An 18,080-nucleotide genomic window follows, 5' to 3' on the forward strand; every position below is an offset into this window, starting at 1 on the left:
GAAGGTACAGTAGAAACCGGTTATAACAACTTCAGGTATAGTAACGCATCGGTTGTAACAACTTAATGGTAAGGTATCTGCAAATAAATGTATAATAATGGAGTATCATTTATAATGATATATAGAAGCGGCGATAGCGAACCATGATAGTGATTATTTTAAGCGGTATCCAATTCTTCTGTCGAGACGAATGTCCGCAGGTTCAAATCCCAAGGACACATAACTCTGACTTTTCTAAAAAATCATGTGTGTATTCTTTGTGAATTTATCGTTCGCTTTAACGGTGAAGTAAAACATCGTGAGGAAACCTGCACATCTGAGAAGTTCTCTATAGAAATTTCGAAGGTGTGTGAAGTCCAGCGTGGTGGACTAAGGCCTAATCCCTCTCAGTAGTAGAGGAGGCCCGTGCTCAGCAGTGGGCAAGTATATAATACAGGGCTGATATTATTATATATCATTTATAACGACTATTGGATATAGCGTTCAGAATCGGTTGACCCTTTAATACCAATCAATTCAAACGAAAAATTATCTAATAACGCATAAAATAAAAAAACTACTTAAACGATTTTGAAAATTCCTTAATTTATAAAAACACGTAGTGTTGCTCGCGGCTTTGCCCGCGTGAAAACCTTTACCGTTACAAAAGTTACTTGAACATTATACGACGCAAGCGTTATCAATTAAATAAAAAAACATTATTTCCTTGGTCAATAAATACAGGCAATACGAGGTCTATTTGTGAATCCAGAGCATAGTCGTGAAAAATTTCATCTAAATCTGTTCTATTGGTTATGAGTTTATATATATAACAAACATCCAAACATTTCGATAAACTTTCGCATTCACAATATTAGTAAGAATCAGATTGTGTATTAATTATTAGCATTATCGCTAAATGTTATGAACTTATTGTTATCCCATGAATAGGCGTTAACACAGGCGGAGCCGTGAGCAAAAGCTAGTTACTAGTTTGTACGAAATAGATTGTATTATGTACTGTTTTTATTAATACCATTTCATCTTGCATTTAATTTAATCTAGAGGCAAAAGAACCTATTCAAGTGAATGTTATCCATCAGGTAACGTATAAGACAGTTAATGCATAAAGCACTTTTTTGTTCAACATTTATTTGGGAGACTCTAACAAAATAAAACAAGTCCTTAATATTATAAACTGCTATGCAAATCTGACCTGTAATAAAATAACAGATAGAATGAAAGGTACGCTCGGAACTGCTTAAAAATACTTTAGAGTTAACAACAGTTGAATTTACAGGGGAAATGTTTATTATCTTTAGGGAAATTTCGGTGGATCGTGACTCGAGTGTTGATTGTGGGGTTTGAAAAATGTCCCGTTTGGTGCCGACCCCAGTACCTTACCGTCCTTTATTGTAATCGTCATATAATGTAATGGTAATTTTTTAATTATGTAACAGATTAAAATATTTTTGTCTTTTTATTTTCCTTTGTGAATTGTGTGAGTGAAGTTTTCTGTTTACTTTGTACTTCGATGCTTCGTATTTAATAATACGTTTAAATTTTAACTTTTGTTGTATCACTTTTGATGTTTGTCAAGTGGCTTTTATCAGTAAAAATACGACTGGTTTCACCGGGATAATATCATCCTCTCAAAGAATCACGCATAAGTTAGCTTCCTGTCGCGTTACGAGTTATGAGTAAGATTTGGAACCCCTATTCCTCTCTTTTTGGGTTCAAATTGCCTTTATAATTTTTTTTGTATGGTAATGTTTATGGGTGAATATATTAATAGTATTTTATTTAATAACGACTTATAGCCTTGTATTTTTAATATTGATACCATAATATATGTACACTGATACACTATATTTAGTTCAGACAATATAATTGTGCATTGTTCCAATTAGAAATCAAAGAAAAGATTAATCATCTATTAGAAGTTAAAAAAAAGTGGCGATAGCCTAGTTGGTTGTAGAACGGACTGCCGAGACGAATGTCCGCAGGTTCAAATCCAAAGGGCACACACCTCTGATTTTTTTAAAAGAAATATGTGTGTATTCTTTGTGAATTATCGCTTGCTTTAACGGTGAAGGAAAACATCGTGAGGAAACCTACATGCCTGAGAAGTTCTCTATGGAGATTTCGAAGATGTGTGAAGTCTACCCATCTGCACTCGGCCAGCGTGGTGGACTAAGGCCTAATCCCTCTCAGTAGTAGAGGAGCCCCGTGCCCAAAAGTGGGACTGTATATAATACAGGGCTGATATTATTATTTATATTAGAAGTTAATAATCATCGACACATCCATAATTAGAAAAAAAGCAGTAATAAAATCTATAACAAATCTCAAATAAAACGTAAACAATGATCAAAGGAAAGCAATGTATCATAAAATATAAATCAGTTACTTTGAATACAGTGACAGTAAACTGTATAGTCTACGGGATCCCGAATACATTTACACGGTTGGTTTTTCGAGATGACGACAGCCTTCGTGTATGTGTGAATTATTCATAGAATATATTATCTGTAGTGTACGGTTTGAACGAAACAGATTCGTATGAGCCGAGAATACCGCTTCTTTATCATTCAAGGTTTTTGTTGGATGTTTACAAGGCGTTCAATGATGTTTGGTAGTATAACCCTGTTAAATGCTATAGGTCTCCAGTACTAATGAAGGCTTGACTCGATCTTCACAGTAGAAAAAGGATGGTGTGTAGATTTTAAATACATTCAAAATATTTAATATCCCACAAAAAATTCTATGTAGTTTTAAATGTAGTTTGGTATCTCTAAAGCGACGCTGTGGTAGGTCTCTCATATGTGAGAATCCGCCTGGATATGTACTACCGCAATGTCTATTTCTGTCGCTAAGCAGCAGTGGGTAGTCACTGTTGTGGTCCAGTTTGAAGAACATTGTAGCTAGTGTATCTGCTGGATATAGTAAGAGTAAACGTCTCATGTCTCAGAATGGCAAGCACAGTGGAATACCAAACAATACTTTGAATTCTAGTTGTTGGATGGTGTTTCTACTATATGGGCAGTTGTATCGCTTACGACTTTGGGAAAATGTTTGGCTGTTTGTATGTTTGTTAGAAGTAAACAAAGAAACCACTGAACGGACTTGGATGAAATTTGGCACACGTGTAGACCATATATTTGATTAACATATAGGCTACTTTTTAACCCAGTAATTTTGCTCCGATGAGGAATAATGGTATAATTTTTTTTTACTCCGTACATTGTTTTAAAGGCGAAGCCGCGGATTGCTTTTAGAGTATAAAACGTAACTAAAAACAATTTGAAATTAAAAATAGCAAATCTCTTAAAACACATTAAAATAAAATAAAAATAGCTTGATCTATTGACCTGAATAATATTTAAGATAGCAAAGTAAAATTCTTTAAAGCGTTAAATATTCGATCATCGTTCGGTTCGCAGCCGATGGAAATTCGCTTTTCCAATATTTTCCACGTTATTTTATAGGTGAGGTTCATGAAAATATTTAATATTACGATATTCTTGTTTTCAATGGTCTATATAGTTTTAGGAGTATGATAAAAATTATAACCAAAAATACAAATAATGTAAATAGATTTTAAATAAGAAAAACAAAAGCTTTTGTTTTTGATGTGTGTTTTTATATACAACACGCATCTATCTCCAAAGAGATATGCAGAAGCGCAACCAGGGTACTAACTTTTCGCCAGGTGTGTTTCGTCCCATGATGTGATAGGGGGCGACCCCATCGCCAAATAATACTTGCCGTGTTTTTTTTATTATACAATGTGTCTTGGACATCGTCCTCTACTACTCATAGGGAAATGTCCACCAGGGTAGCCGAATATGCGTTGGCAGGCGTCATATAACTTTTATATGACGCCTGCCTATTTTATATGCCGGTATTTAGTTAGGACAAGTCTTATGCACTTTTGTATGATCGGAAGACAATATGGAATTAACTCCATAATTAAATATAAAAAGTGCAAAAATTGACAATACTATTGATAAAAATATTGTTTATTCTATGTCACTAATATTCTAAACGTCCTAACTGTGTTATTTAAAACCGTACTTTTTATAAAATACTGTACTTACATGAAGTGTTATCGACGTGGACTAACACTTTAGAAACTTCAAAGCGTTTCTTAGCCAGTATTTCGACAAATCGTTTCATCTCGTGCTTGCTCTCTTGGTTATCGGCTTTGTAAGAAAAAGCTAATTTCCTAGAAGCCTATTAGTTCTGTTTTCAAAAGAAGTAAAAATAAAGTAATGTTTATACTTAAAAGAGGGCTTACTTTTGGCCTTTAATAAAATTGATCTAGATAACACTTTAGTTAGGCGATAATAATCTTATAGTAAATATTGATTTCTTATGTTTACGCGAATGTTAGACATTAAAATAAAACTATTTTATACATTTAATCGTTTTTTTTTATATAATTTTCTTCCGACTTCTCGAAGGTATTGCAGTCTTCGTGGTTATGGAGCGGACTGGCTGGAATCCGTAAAATAGTTTTATTTTAATCCTAATATAAAGATTTGCATTTTTTATAGCGCATTTTTTTTATTCCCACAAGCCGTACTTATCACCTTATCTCTCTCAAATTAAATTATTTTAATTCTAAATTTCTTACCTAAGTAAGTCTTTCAATAATTTAGATCACACGTACCTTCATAAATTTGCATCTAAATACCCGCACAAAGCGGTGCAAACGTTGTCTCCCTTACACAGGCTTGTTCCACCAAAACATTACATCTTGGCCTGCGACATACACCTATAATTACTTACACCAGGGTACCTCCCGAAACTTCGACAACATCTGCGCACCGGTCCACAACACCCTATAAACCTTGTGCAAAAGATCAAAATATATGGCTTGCACTGGGGATATCATGTTCCGATACTACACCATCCTGGAAGCCTTCCAAACTGATCACTAATATCATATTTGACGTTACGTCATAGCAAATTAGGTGCGTAACACGACTGTGATGCGATTGCTGTAATGGCATTTTATACGCCAAATGCTGTGATTAATTTAAATGTTACTGTGTTTTCGTGCTCGCTTCGACATTTTTTTTGTTTTGGAATAGTCGAAGTGTTTATGAAACGTTTCAACTGGGGTCTTATTCTCTATGCCACACGTTATTTTAACACTGCGTTACAAGAACGTAACGCACCGCGTTGCGTTTAAGACAATAGACATTAGCATATAGCATATCATTTCACGAAGATAACGTAACACGGCCGCGTTACGAGTTTACACTGTTATAGGGAATAAGGCCCCTAATTGAATTTGGGTACGTTAAATTTGAAAAAGGATCTCATATTATTTCAGCCAGAATTAATAAAAATATATTAATTGGTCATTGAAATAAAACAATTTTTCGGATTTAATCGCGGTTTTTATATTATAATTTTCTCCCAAATGTAGAACGGGACGGAGAGAAAATTGTAATATTAAAAACCACGATAAAATCCAAACACAAGTTTTATTTAAATGTCTAACATTCGCGTAAACATAAGAAATCATTATAAATTCATTGGTGTTACAAGTATACCGATATTTAAATTAATATTAATTTCAGTGTATATTTTCGGTGGTTGCGGAGAATTATTTATTTTAGCAGTACATCACCCACTTATACACAACACAAAGCTGCATTCTTAAAATTAATCCATTAAATCATAATTACTAAAATAACTACTTTCGTCTTACGTTATAATTTGATATGTACTTGAAATCCTCCATTTTACAGAGTTTTTTTATTAATTTCTTTACTCGTCACTCGAAGAAATGTATAGCAGTGTATAATTAGGAAACAAAATATAGAAAGAGATTTAAGTAAGCGATAAAACGTCAAATAGAATGCTCACTGAACATAATCTCTTTCTGAATCCAATATGTGATGTTCAATGCTGTCTCTTTTATTTCTAACTTTAGCTTCTCTTGCACTGTAACCAATTACTTTCTTAAATCATCGAGTAGAAAGTTTGCCAAGAGTTATATTAAAAATGTTTTATTTATACGGAGCTGAAGTTACATAAAGTGAATCATCCATTAGCCCAAAAAAGAAGTGGAGGGCAAAGGAAATTCTCACAAAACAATAAGTAAGGAAACAACTGGTTCAAGAAACGCCTTTGATTGCTTCTGGCACTAGACGGAGAAACTTTTCGATTGTGGTGCAAGTTGCAAGCAACGAATACTTTTATTTCACAAGTTATTCAAAAAATATTACTATAAATCTTGCCTTTTTAGTTACAAGCTACGAATTCTTTAACATTTCACAAGTTATACAAGAAAAGAACACAATCAATCTCTTTCCTTCTTAGATGTTTTAATCTTCCGTAATCCTGTTCAGATCTTAAGTCATACTGTGTATCAAAACTAGAGCCATACTATCCTAACAGTGAATATCATCACCATATAATGTAGTTAGCTGATGTTGGCAAATCATTATTTGAGAGAGCACAATGAATCTATGATGAGAAACACCCGACCGCTGCGACATGTCAAGCAAGTACTGCGAGACAACAAGCGCCAAATTCTACGCAGTCGTCACAGAAACCGAGTGAAACTAGCTCAGTCGAACGTGTTCCGGTTGTATTACCATATATATGAGGAGTCACCGACAAGATTGGCTACATCCATAATTATACCACCTATCAAGTGCCACATATCCCTTAGTAAAAGATAATTAATAAGCAAATGAGCAAAAACTCTTTATATCATCAACTTGTATAATATAATATATACTAAGTTGTTTTCATGGTTATATTTGAGGTTAAAATATACTAAAGAAAACCATAATACCAAAGCAATACTTGTTTTTATGTACTGTACAAGCTCTAGTAAAATATTTAGTAGCAATTTTAGCTGTATAAGTTTTTTTTACTAAAAGAATTATATTTCGCCGCCTCAGTCTATCATTTGCACTGTATTCTTTAGTTTCACGAGCATCGTCCAACACAGCAGCTAAGTTGACAACATGCCATACAAATATATCGGGACAAAATACAAACTTCACAAACTCCACCACGCTTTCGTAGTGGGGAAAAACAGCGAGAACTAGCTCAAATTTACTTTCGTCTGGGAATAGAAATAAATATGGATTTGTAACGATCATGTCTATGTTCAGCAGTGTACAGTTGTAGGCTGATGAATGAATGAATGAATGAATATTTACAAATCCATCTATTACATCATTACATCCGATGGATGAGGGCGGCCCAGAACCGGTCTCTGTGGCGCTCAATGAGGGAGGCCTATGTCCAGCAGCGGACGATTCAGGGCTGAAATGATGATGATGATTGTAACGATACATTTTTTATTTAATAATTCTGATTATAAATTTAGATTCCCACGAATCAATTCTGAGTTTCAGTTTAAAGATCAATCTCCTATAATCTTCAATTTGGTGATATTAGAATTTGTCAAATCAAAAAAATCGGCTGCAAAAATAGAAAAATATTTTTGAAGTCGCAAAACAAGATGTTCGTTCTTCGTTCCGAACGTTCCGAAATATGTGAATTCTCTTATTGCAAAACGCCTTAAGTTAAGATCCACCACGTATTATCTAATTCTTTTATTAAACTTAGCATATTCGTGGTTCAACGACATTCATGTGAGAAAGCAGATTTAAACTCGGTAAATTTTATTTGATTTCTTTGAGACGCCTTAGTTGACTAGAAATCCTATCCCAGACGGTATTAAAGATAGGAATCGGAGACATCATTGAAATATATAAAGGTCATTAAACTATTGTGAAATTATAAACATATTTATATCGAATAAATATACACCAAGATGAATTAGTCACTGGTTAGGACCTTAATCTATAAGACAATGTAACCTCTTAACGCGGCCTTGCTAAGAAAACTTCATGTAATTAGTGTAGTATCGCATTCTGTATGTAAATTTCACAATTGCATAACGCAGGTGCATCACGTGATTGTTAAGAACTGTCTAAATAACCTGGGTATAGGGAATCAGAAACTTGGTGATAAACAAGCGAATATTTATAACCGTGAACACCGCGTAAAACTTTGCAACGTACTAAACGACACAGCACTCCATCATTCCCAGAAAAGACGTTTTTGCCTCAATAGGGGACCGGCCTATGCTTGATTTACTTAATTATTCTATATGTAATGGTTAATAACACGAAAAAGAAGCACTCCTGCGAAAACTGCATAAAAATTGGTTAAAAAATGAGCGAGTAATTCATATTTCAAATATTGTAACGTGCAGAAGTGGGCGCGTTGTGGGGATATCGCTTCATCTCTTTCTTTCGCACGCGTCTTAATTCCCGATGACGTCACATGTGGGTATTTCGTCTCTTTTCTGTTTCTTGTTAATTACCCCTTCCACCGAAATTCAAAGACTTATAACTTATTGATTTTTTACCGGATTTTAATAATTCCTTCTGTGTTAGAATTTATATTATGTAAATATTTGATAATAGTAAAGAATAAAAATGAGTCCGGTACCCTATGTTTGCTGCGATGTCCGTCAAATCAATAATAGTAACATTCTTCTTTATTCATGGGAGCAAGCGTAACACCTACCCGGTCATACCTTCCCCACGAGGTAGTTCTTGAGCACTCAGTCTTCACACAAAATATATGGTACCGATGCACGGGGCCACGTATGTGACATCTGTCGCGGAGCTAGGCACACATTTAAGTGTGTATACCTCTTGGTTGATATTTCACATTGAGTCCTATGAGGGCTCGTGAACATTATCCTTTCTTCTCCCTTCCGTTTATTCCATTAAGTTCTCATCCTTTCCCACTCTTCATTCGCATCTCCCCTCCGGACCCCTGCAGTCGCTAAATGGTGAATTCCAGTATTTAGTTCGTAGGTTTCCTCTAGGGTAGACTGCAGCGACGCCTTCTCCAAAAAAAAACAGTCATACCTCCATTCAACGCAAAATATTTAAATAAAAACCCGCACAATGCAACACCAAAAATATGTATGAAAATAAAAAAAAGCAAGCCGGCTGCAATCAAATTTGTCCGTAGCAAGTTATACGTATTTTTGGCAGAGTACGCGGCTTCTAAATAAAAAGTTTTCTATTGAAGAACATTTTCCACTTACCGTACAACTTAGAGTTTTTGTGCTTTAAAATGGTACCTGGCTGGGTTCATACGTTTTCATTTTGTCGTATTGATTTTGCTCGTTCTGCAGATGTGGAACGAAAACGCTGCGTATTCATTTTCGGTGGAAAATATTTCGTTATTGCAATTGTGATTGTTGCAAATTTTGCTGTTACAATGGTATTTATGGGATTGAATTAAATAGTTTTTAATGATTATTATAATATGGACTAGTATGGTTATGTTACAAAAATAAAACATGATAATTTAAGTAGCTCTTTGACCGGCTTCCCTTATTTCTTTGTTAGTTCGCTAATGACCTTAACTTTGTTCAGCGTATTTACACTTTCATACAAGAGCACTTGCTATTAATATATTTCTCGCCAACTCAGTGCAAAATACCCTTTAGTTCACATTCGCGGCAACAGACAATGTTGTGCAAATACTGTACGCCCGCAACTCTTGGTTCGTTAGGGCGCACGTTCCGAATCACGAATGGCACAAACTTATTTCTGTAAAACAACAATTTATATTTTTAATGTTCCATTTTTATTTACGTGTGTAAGTATTTATTTTTCGGAGTTTTTGATATTGCAGTTTTTATGGTGGATTTTTGGGGATTTTATTTTTAAGACAGGCGCGAAGCGACCGTTTGTATAATATATTTTTCCTAAATACCTATTGTTAGTAATAAAGTATTTCGTATAATGAAGCTATAAATAAAAAAATACTTTAGATATTTTTTATTATACAATATACAAGTCTTTCCTCTTTTATTAAAAATATTTTTATCTGTTGTTTTAATTCAGTCCATAAATACCCAGCTAAGGAACAAAAATCATACTGCCATGTAAAAAAAACGTAATATAATTATTGTGAACCTTGAATATTAGATATTTCGTATGCAAAATCGCATTAACAAAAATAAATCAGAGACATCAAGCTAAAAGCATTTTTTTTCTAAATAAATCTTTACAGGCAATAAAAACTAATTTTTAGTTTTACATCTACCCCATATTTATTTCAACATATTTGTATTAGGTCCATAAGGAACCGGCTAAGGTAGAAAGCCCTGCGCTGCCAACTCATAAATAAAGACTTACTTGGGTTGAATTATGAATCTTAGCTCGTAATATTGTATTCCTGGTAGCAAAAAAAAAACTGAAGCATCAAGCTAAATGCCATCATCACCATCAGACGCAGGATGTCCACTGCTAAACATAGGCCTTCCCCAATGATTTTCAGATCGACCTATTGGAAGCGGCCCCCATCCGACTATTATTTTTAGGTCATCTGTTTGATTTTCATTTCAATGTTATCATATTTAAACTTTCATTACTTATTAATTGTAAGGTAAAACATTTATTTTGTGTTTATTGTGTGAGATAGTTTTAAAATGTTAATGTCGGTTGCCACGAGTTACTGAGGGTAGTACTTTAATTAATTCTAAGACTGGCCTTTATCAAAAATATTGTTATAATTAAAAAAATATGAAAGTATAAATGCATTGGAATTGAATTTGGTATTGTATGCTGCAAAAAATATTGTTTCCTTGTGTTCTGGTATGTTTTTACACTGTTGATTGAGTACTGCAATGTTGAAAATTCTTTTTGTGTTTATATTTTCTGTTTTTACGTTCATCATGGTTTTTAGCCAACTTGTTGCTATTATGTGCTGTACAAAATTATAAATATATATTTTTTTGTAGTATACAAGTTGTGTACCTATTTATTAGATACGAGCAACAGCTCGCGGCTTCGTCCTTGAAAAGCCTTTCCCGCCCAAAAATCATTAAAAGACACTGCGGTGCCAGCGCCAAGCTTTAAAAAAATATATATAAAAAGTTCCATTATATCCAATAAGAGGGTATTACTAACATAGAAGTAGCCTATGTATTAATGCAGGACATGGTCTACCTGTGTGCCAAATTTCATCCAAATTCGTTCAGTAGTTTCTGCGTTTACCGCTAGCAAACATCTAAATAAAAAAAATCAAATCCCATCGCACCCAATAGTTTTGTCGCGGAAAACATTCTCAACAAGTAACGTAGTACTACGGAGACGATTCAGTCTTAGTATACATACAAAATACAGACATAGCCTTGTGTGGACATCGTTCTTAAAAAAGTGTAATTTTTGGAAAATAAATATATTCTAAAACAAAAAGTATTTATAGAGGTAGGGTTCAAACTAGGAAACTATCCACCACCAGCTATCACACACTCCACGGACACTGACGTAGATTATTTAGAGCATGCAGAACAATTTAAATCGAACCACCCGAATTTGTAGATCGCAATTAAAACTTGTATAGACGATTAGCAAAAAGCTTGGTTGTGTACCGCATCGATGTCGGAGATAAATGGGACCAAGTTTTAATTACTTTCGATCGTCGGCGCCACAAGTGATGCCAATGGGAAGCCGGGAGCGGATTATGGGATGCATCGGGATAACTTGATTGATAAAAAACAAGTTTAGAATTGTATTTGTGGGCCATATGCGAATATAACCTGCGAATGGGCTAGTGGAATCCCCCGGATTAGCGTCTGCGGGTGCCTGGAGAATAGTTGGGAAAAGATATCTAGAAGAGGGAAGCGTGGGGGAAGGAATAGGAATCCTCTTAGGATAGGCGGAGATGAAAAATTCAGGCAATGTTCGCGAGCAATCATAGGCCTCGATAAGACCGTATGCCTAAGGCCGCAGCAAATGTAACCCTTGCATGGGCTTGTATGGGCGTGCATTTGATGTGAATAGAGAGGAAGGAGCGAGGAAGTTGTGTAAATAGTGGCGATATTCATACACAGGGAAGAGAAAATAATCTTACCTTTTTTATTGCATTATTAACGTCGTAGTGGGTCGAGACGTCCTAAGTTCGAATCCCAAATCAATCATCTGAACGTGGATTTTCATAACGTTATGAAACTGTGATTGGGTCCTTTAGTGAAGACCGACGTCAGCTCAGCGTCATAACATATTTGAAAACATTGTTGCGTCGACCCCACATCAGATTGGGATTAGGTTAGCTAGAATAGAATTTACTTCTTTCTACAGTAAATAATTCTACATGTAAATAAAATTGATTACAACAATTTCTTTAACATCGAAATTAGAATTTAACATATAAACTTAAAAATCAGATTAAATATTAATACTAGCTTTAGCCTGCGGCTCCACCCGCTTGTAACAGTTTTTTCAGTGATAAATATTTTCCCGGGATAAAATAGCCTATAGCACTTGGAGTAAGGTAATTTCCTATTAGTAAAAAAAATCCAGATCTGTATAGTAGTTCTTAAGATAATCCTTTTCAAGAAACTCTTCAGCTTTATATATTAGAATAGATAATACTTCAGCTATAACAACTTCATTCCAAAATACCAAAAGCAAAAACTTTATTAATTCAAATTGGCATTAAAAATCCCTTGATGCAGAAATATATTGTGGACCTTATAAAACTCGGACTGCCATAATGATCTATCCCTTCACAAAGTCCTGTGTGCTGAGGATTCAAATAACAGTGTTTGCAAGAGAATTCTCTTGAATAATTCTTGCAGAAACGTCTGTATCCCATGGGAACTCAGATTTTCGTCTAGTCAAAAGCGGCCATTAATGTAGCCAGCTATTTTATTATGCATGGATTTTTCTGTATTATGTACACGTTTTGGTGCAGTTTTTAGTTGAACTATTTATGTGTAGAGGATTTTAATGATAATTTTGCTATAATAAGTATTGCGTTCACGTGTGATTTCTTTGTTGAAATGTCTTGTCCATCTTGCATGTAGTGCTTGTAGACTTTATATAAAGTCTTTGTAATTTATTTTAACGGTGAAGGGGCCCGATGTGATTCATTATACTTAGATATTTTAATAACAATACATAAAGTCTCAAGTAAACAAAATAAATAACTAAATTTAACACACGAATTTATTACATTTTTTTTAATGATTTAAAATTTTTTATCGAACAAAATTCTCAAGTGAACAACATACATGAAAATTTAACGATAAAAAACGATTTTATTACCACAAAAATAATCTGAAATGATTTCTAAACTTTTCTGTGCTCTTTAATTTTGTACCAAGCCGCAACGTTTCGCTCCTGTGACAATGAAACAAAGAAATCGAACGGTATCATGACCTCTCGCTAACTGATAGCCAACGAGCAGCAAAGAATTTTCTGCACAATTTCGTTTTAATTAGAATGCTTTTAGCTTGGAATTAAAGTTTTGTCTTTTTACAATTGAATTATGTGGATTTGTCGTTCGGATAACACCTCCCTATTTTATTGAGGTGACGTGATCGGATTATCTGGATGGATGGATTGGATAATCCAGTGGTTTCTAAGCAAAATTTTATTGATATAAAAATAAGAATTAATGTAAGTAAGGAATCTGATTGAAGTGGTGATACAACTAGAAAAATTGTAAATGGATTGTTAACCATAGGGTAGTATCAGCAAAAATAATTGTTATTGCCTCTTTGAAACACAACAATAAATCCGCTATTTTTTCTTTCATGTCACAATACCGGTGGATCTATCCATCCTAATCACTTTATTAAAACTATATCTGCATGGAAATCGAACTCAAAACTTTTAGTTCCCAGCCATTATGGTGCCACAAGACCAAGGCGACAACAGATTCCTCGTTAAACCAACTAATTTTGTTACAAAATGCACCCTAAAGTGTTCGGCATAGTCAACAGCATTAGCCTGTGACGCGAAGCCTCTCACAGAAAGCCGGATGCTTTAGAATGCTAAACAACATGAAAGATTTAAGCGTACATCCGCAACCTATCTATTCAGCGTCACAGTCTCAAAAGCGGGAGTTAGGTAATTAACTGCATCGCCCGCGACACGCCGTGTGCGGAGGTTCAGTATGTTAGTATATGTATTAATGGATTCAAATAAGGATATAAGAAAGTCACGTGGTCTTTGTATCATTGTTTCGTATTTCTGATAGAACTTTCATAATATTTATTCAAGATGATGTAGTACTTACGTGATACTTATGTTTTGTTAAATTTTCAATAGGTACTTTCAATATAAGCTACAGTGAAATAGAAAGAAAAAATATGTATTTATACTTTCATTGAAATAAAGTATAATATGGAACAAATATTCATTTGTGATGTCGATACCATTTTATTTTCATGTTTGTGATTGGTCGAAATATCAATGCGTCAGTAATGTGTTAGTTTCTCAACCAATCCCAGATAAGACACGGAGTCGTATCTTTTTTTGTCACATTCCAATAACATAGTAGATAACAAAAACACATTCATAGTTATCCGAAGTAGTCCGTAATGCATCGTTCTTAAAATAAATTCTCAGTTACTAAGTTTTAAAACGCCTGATTCTTTAATGGTCCCAACTTTTTATATTATTATTCTACTAGGCAGTGTCGGCGAATGTTTTCGTCTTCAATACTTCCTTTCAGCGATTATTTGAATATGCAATACCTTTCGGAGTATAATGTCATCTTACAGAATCTATCCATCATTTTAGACATCTTCTATTCTTACCCTTTTATTTGTATTGTTTTTATCTATTACACATAATATCAAGCAGCTGCGTAATTCAAAATATGATGTTATAATATCGATAGTACCTAAGTAAACAATTGTATCAGAAAAATTGCGATTTTCACTTTCTTAGTGTTTTGTTATCTAGGTACTGCTTACTACCAAACCTATAAAAAATGAAGCCTTTGTTATTAATATGTATTTCTTCAATTCGTAATGATTTTAAAGACTCGCTAGATGCAGGCCACTTCAAATAAGTTGGTCTGGCAACCTTTACTGGAGGCCTATCAGCAGCGAACTTCCAAAGGCTGATGAAGAAGTGAAGTGATCTTTAAACCCAGGCTATTGTATCATTGATGGAATCATATTCTATAATATAATTAACATTTAATTAAATTAAATTAACAATAATTAAGTGACGGTACTGTCCTCCGCTCGCGACGAAAAGCCAACAGGTTCACAACTAGCGGGTAAAGTTTAAAATTCAATCAATTTTGTGCTCCGCGGCGTCTATTCTCTGTTCAGGTGTTTTGTTCCTGTAATTTCTCGCGTTCATTATTTTGTTTTTACCTTTCAACTGTGTTGATTCATGCAAATTAGTAATTTGTGAATTTTGCTCTTCAATTATTCATTATGGAATAATTTTGGGTGCCGTGTAATAATATTAACTCTGAAGGAAGTTGCGACTTTCCCGCAGTTTCAACTCTCATGGTAGAATAGTTAGAATTATCAATCGATTAGTTAAGTAGATGTTTTGGATGTCAAATTCCATAATTTTTGTTTCTTGATATATGGGTAGATATTAATTAATATTTATGACGTAAAGTGGTTGGATACACCTATGCATTAACAATAGAAATCAAAAATACAATAATTAAAGGATTAATAAAAGAAAAAAAGCGATTGGAATACGATTTCAGCTGGTCATTTCTATTTTAGTGAATAGTAAAAAATTAATAAGCGTTTTTGAACTTTTTCGATTCTATCGATATGAATTTAAAAATGGGTCTTAACAGACGTATAAACAGACGGACACCGAAATTATCCAAAAAGGGTTCCTTTCGCGATACGGAATCCTAAAACCATTGACAATAATGAATCCGAACAGACGGAACACCGATAACACCACACGTAGAGCATTATTGTACCGCAAACGTGTTATATGTAACACTAATGGTCTAACTGCCTTATGTCTCGAATCTCTATTAACAGATTGTATTAATGGTTTTTCCTTACTGATTATATTTGGTATTGTGCATTACTGTTGAGGTTATATTCTTTCTGTTCCGTTAATGGGTTAAAAATATATTGTACACGGAGAATCTGAGTTAAGGTGTGAAATGCGTGATATTTTTGATCATGGCTTAATTGGAGTAGCGGGTATGAGAGAAAAAACAGATATTTTAAATATTTTTTGCTTATGTCCTGCCGTGTCAACACTATAGGATTGTAATTTAATACCCGGGTATGATAAATCCTTTTTTTAATCTTTATTTAACGACTATGTCGCTCCATATGTCGGTTTCACCGGTGTTCACTCACTATTCACAATATTTTAATAAAAACCTAGCCCCTCCCGAAGCAAGAATCAACAAAAAAAATATTTATAATGCCCACAATGACATGGAAAGTATAAGATCCACTCCGCTCAAGCGCCAAGAATATTAATTATGAATTTCAATTTATCTTAACAATTCATTTTGAAAACTGTTTACTGCATGATTTAAAGCAATATGAAGTTTCTATATGGCTTTTGCAAATGAAAAAGAATTATTACTGTAGAAACGATACTACCAAAATCTAAACATACTATAAAACAAAGTTCCCTTTTCTGTCTGTATGTTGATATGATTTTCTAAACTTCTACTTCTAATTTTGAACGGATTTTATGGAATTTGGTATGGAGATAGTTTTAGACCCTGGGAAGGTTATAGGCCAGTTTCTATCTCGGGAAAATATAAAACGACCAAAGCCGCGAGCAATAGCTAGTCAACTATATACTGGCTTAATGATTTCATCGTAAATCGTTAAGTCCTTTGTGTTAAACAATATAAGAATCTAAAGAAGTTAAAATAAACGCGGAAGTGTAAAAGCCACTTTATTTTGCATCGGGACGCGATCAAAGCATTCATGTATCATGAAGAGTTGGAATAAAATCTCACTGCCATCGGTATGCGAGACACGCCGACGTTACAACGTATTGCACTTTTATAGAGCAGTATTCGCACTTGATGCGTTTAGATAATTTTATTGTATTTTTATAGCCGTTCTATTGCGATTTTATTTTATTGCCTCAGTGGCGTTATTGTGTGCACAGTATGATATCCACTCTGAGATCTTCGTTCGAATCCTGGGTTGGGAAAGTTGATATTGTGTGTCTTGGCTGAATATAAAGCCAGGGTTCGAAACTTGTGCTCATTATGGTGATAGGCTTGGTCCCTATCATGGTATGGAATTCACATAGCGAAAACTGTGCCTTAGTGGCACGTTTGCCTTTTGCCCTTTGGGATAAAAATATGTTTGTTTTTTTTATTGCCTACTTGATCTAATGGCGATATAAGATATAGACTGTGGGCTGAGACATCAATGGTTCATTTTCTGGATTGAGCATCCTCGAGATATCAGGCAAGCGGCGCATCGTAAATTCAAACCAAACATTTCAATTAGTAACAAGGGAGAAGTAACAGGAATAAGGTCAGTTAGAAGAAGAACATCAATGGCATAGTGGCGAAATGATAATTTTTTGAAAAGGAACCCGACAATATAAAAAGCGGCGATAGCTTAGTTGGTTGTGGAACGGTCTGCCAAGACGAATGTCCGCAGGTTCAAATACCAAGGGCACACACATCTGATTTTTCTAAAAAATTATGTGTGTATTCTTTGTGAATTATCGCTCGCTTTAACGGTGACGGAAAACATCGTGAGGAAACCTGCATACCTGAGAAGTTCTCTATAGGAACTTCGAGGGTGTGTGAAGTCTACCAATCCGCACTAGGCCAGCGTGGTGGACTAAGGCCTACTCCCTCTCAGTAGTAGAGGAGGCCCGTGCTCAGCAGTGGGCAAGTATATAATACAGGGCTGATATTATTATTATATTATTATAATATATATAGATATATGCATAAATAAGGTCTGCAAATCGTTCTGATGATGATTAGATTCTTCATAAATTCTATATAAAGAGAAGCTGACAGGAATCTGGTTATAGGGTCCGTTCGCCACTGATTGGTATATTTGTTATTTTCGCATAAAACATAGGTATGTTTAGACAGAACTCATACTCAAACGCCAAAAATAGCATAAGTAATGGACTGGGAAGTGGATGTTGCCAAACGTCTGGATTTCACTCCCGATTCAATTGATACTGCTATAAAATTTATGAGAAAATATTTCGGATACTAAAGTGATTGAGTCTTCCATTATTTTATGTTTTCTAAAATAATTATGACATAGTTTATTAAGTCATGTTTAGTTTTAA

General features: G+C 34.3%; 1 protein-coding gene across 1 annotated transcript in view; it reads left to right on the forward strand.

The window, feature by feature from the left end:
* The window catches only part of LOC119190185, a 115,214-nt gene that overhangs the window by 42,694 nt on the left and 54,440 nt on the right, over positions 1-18,080 (forward strand). The window lies entirely within an intron of this gene.

This window comes from Manduca sexta, chromosome 22, assembly GCF_014839805.1.
Source record: "Manduca sexta isolate Smith_Timp_Sample1 chromosome 22, JHU_Msex_v1.0, whole genome shotgun sequence".
In the NCBI taxonomy this organism is placed as follows: Eukaryota; Metazoa; Arthropoda; class Insecta; order Lepidoptera; family Sphingidae; genus Manduca; species Manduca sexta.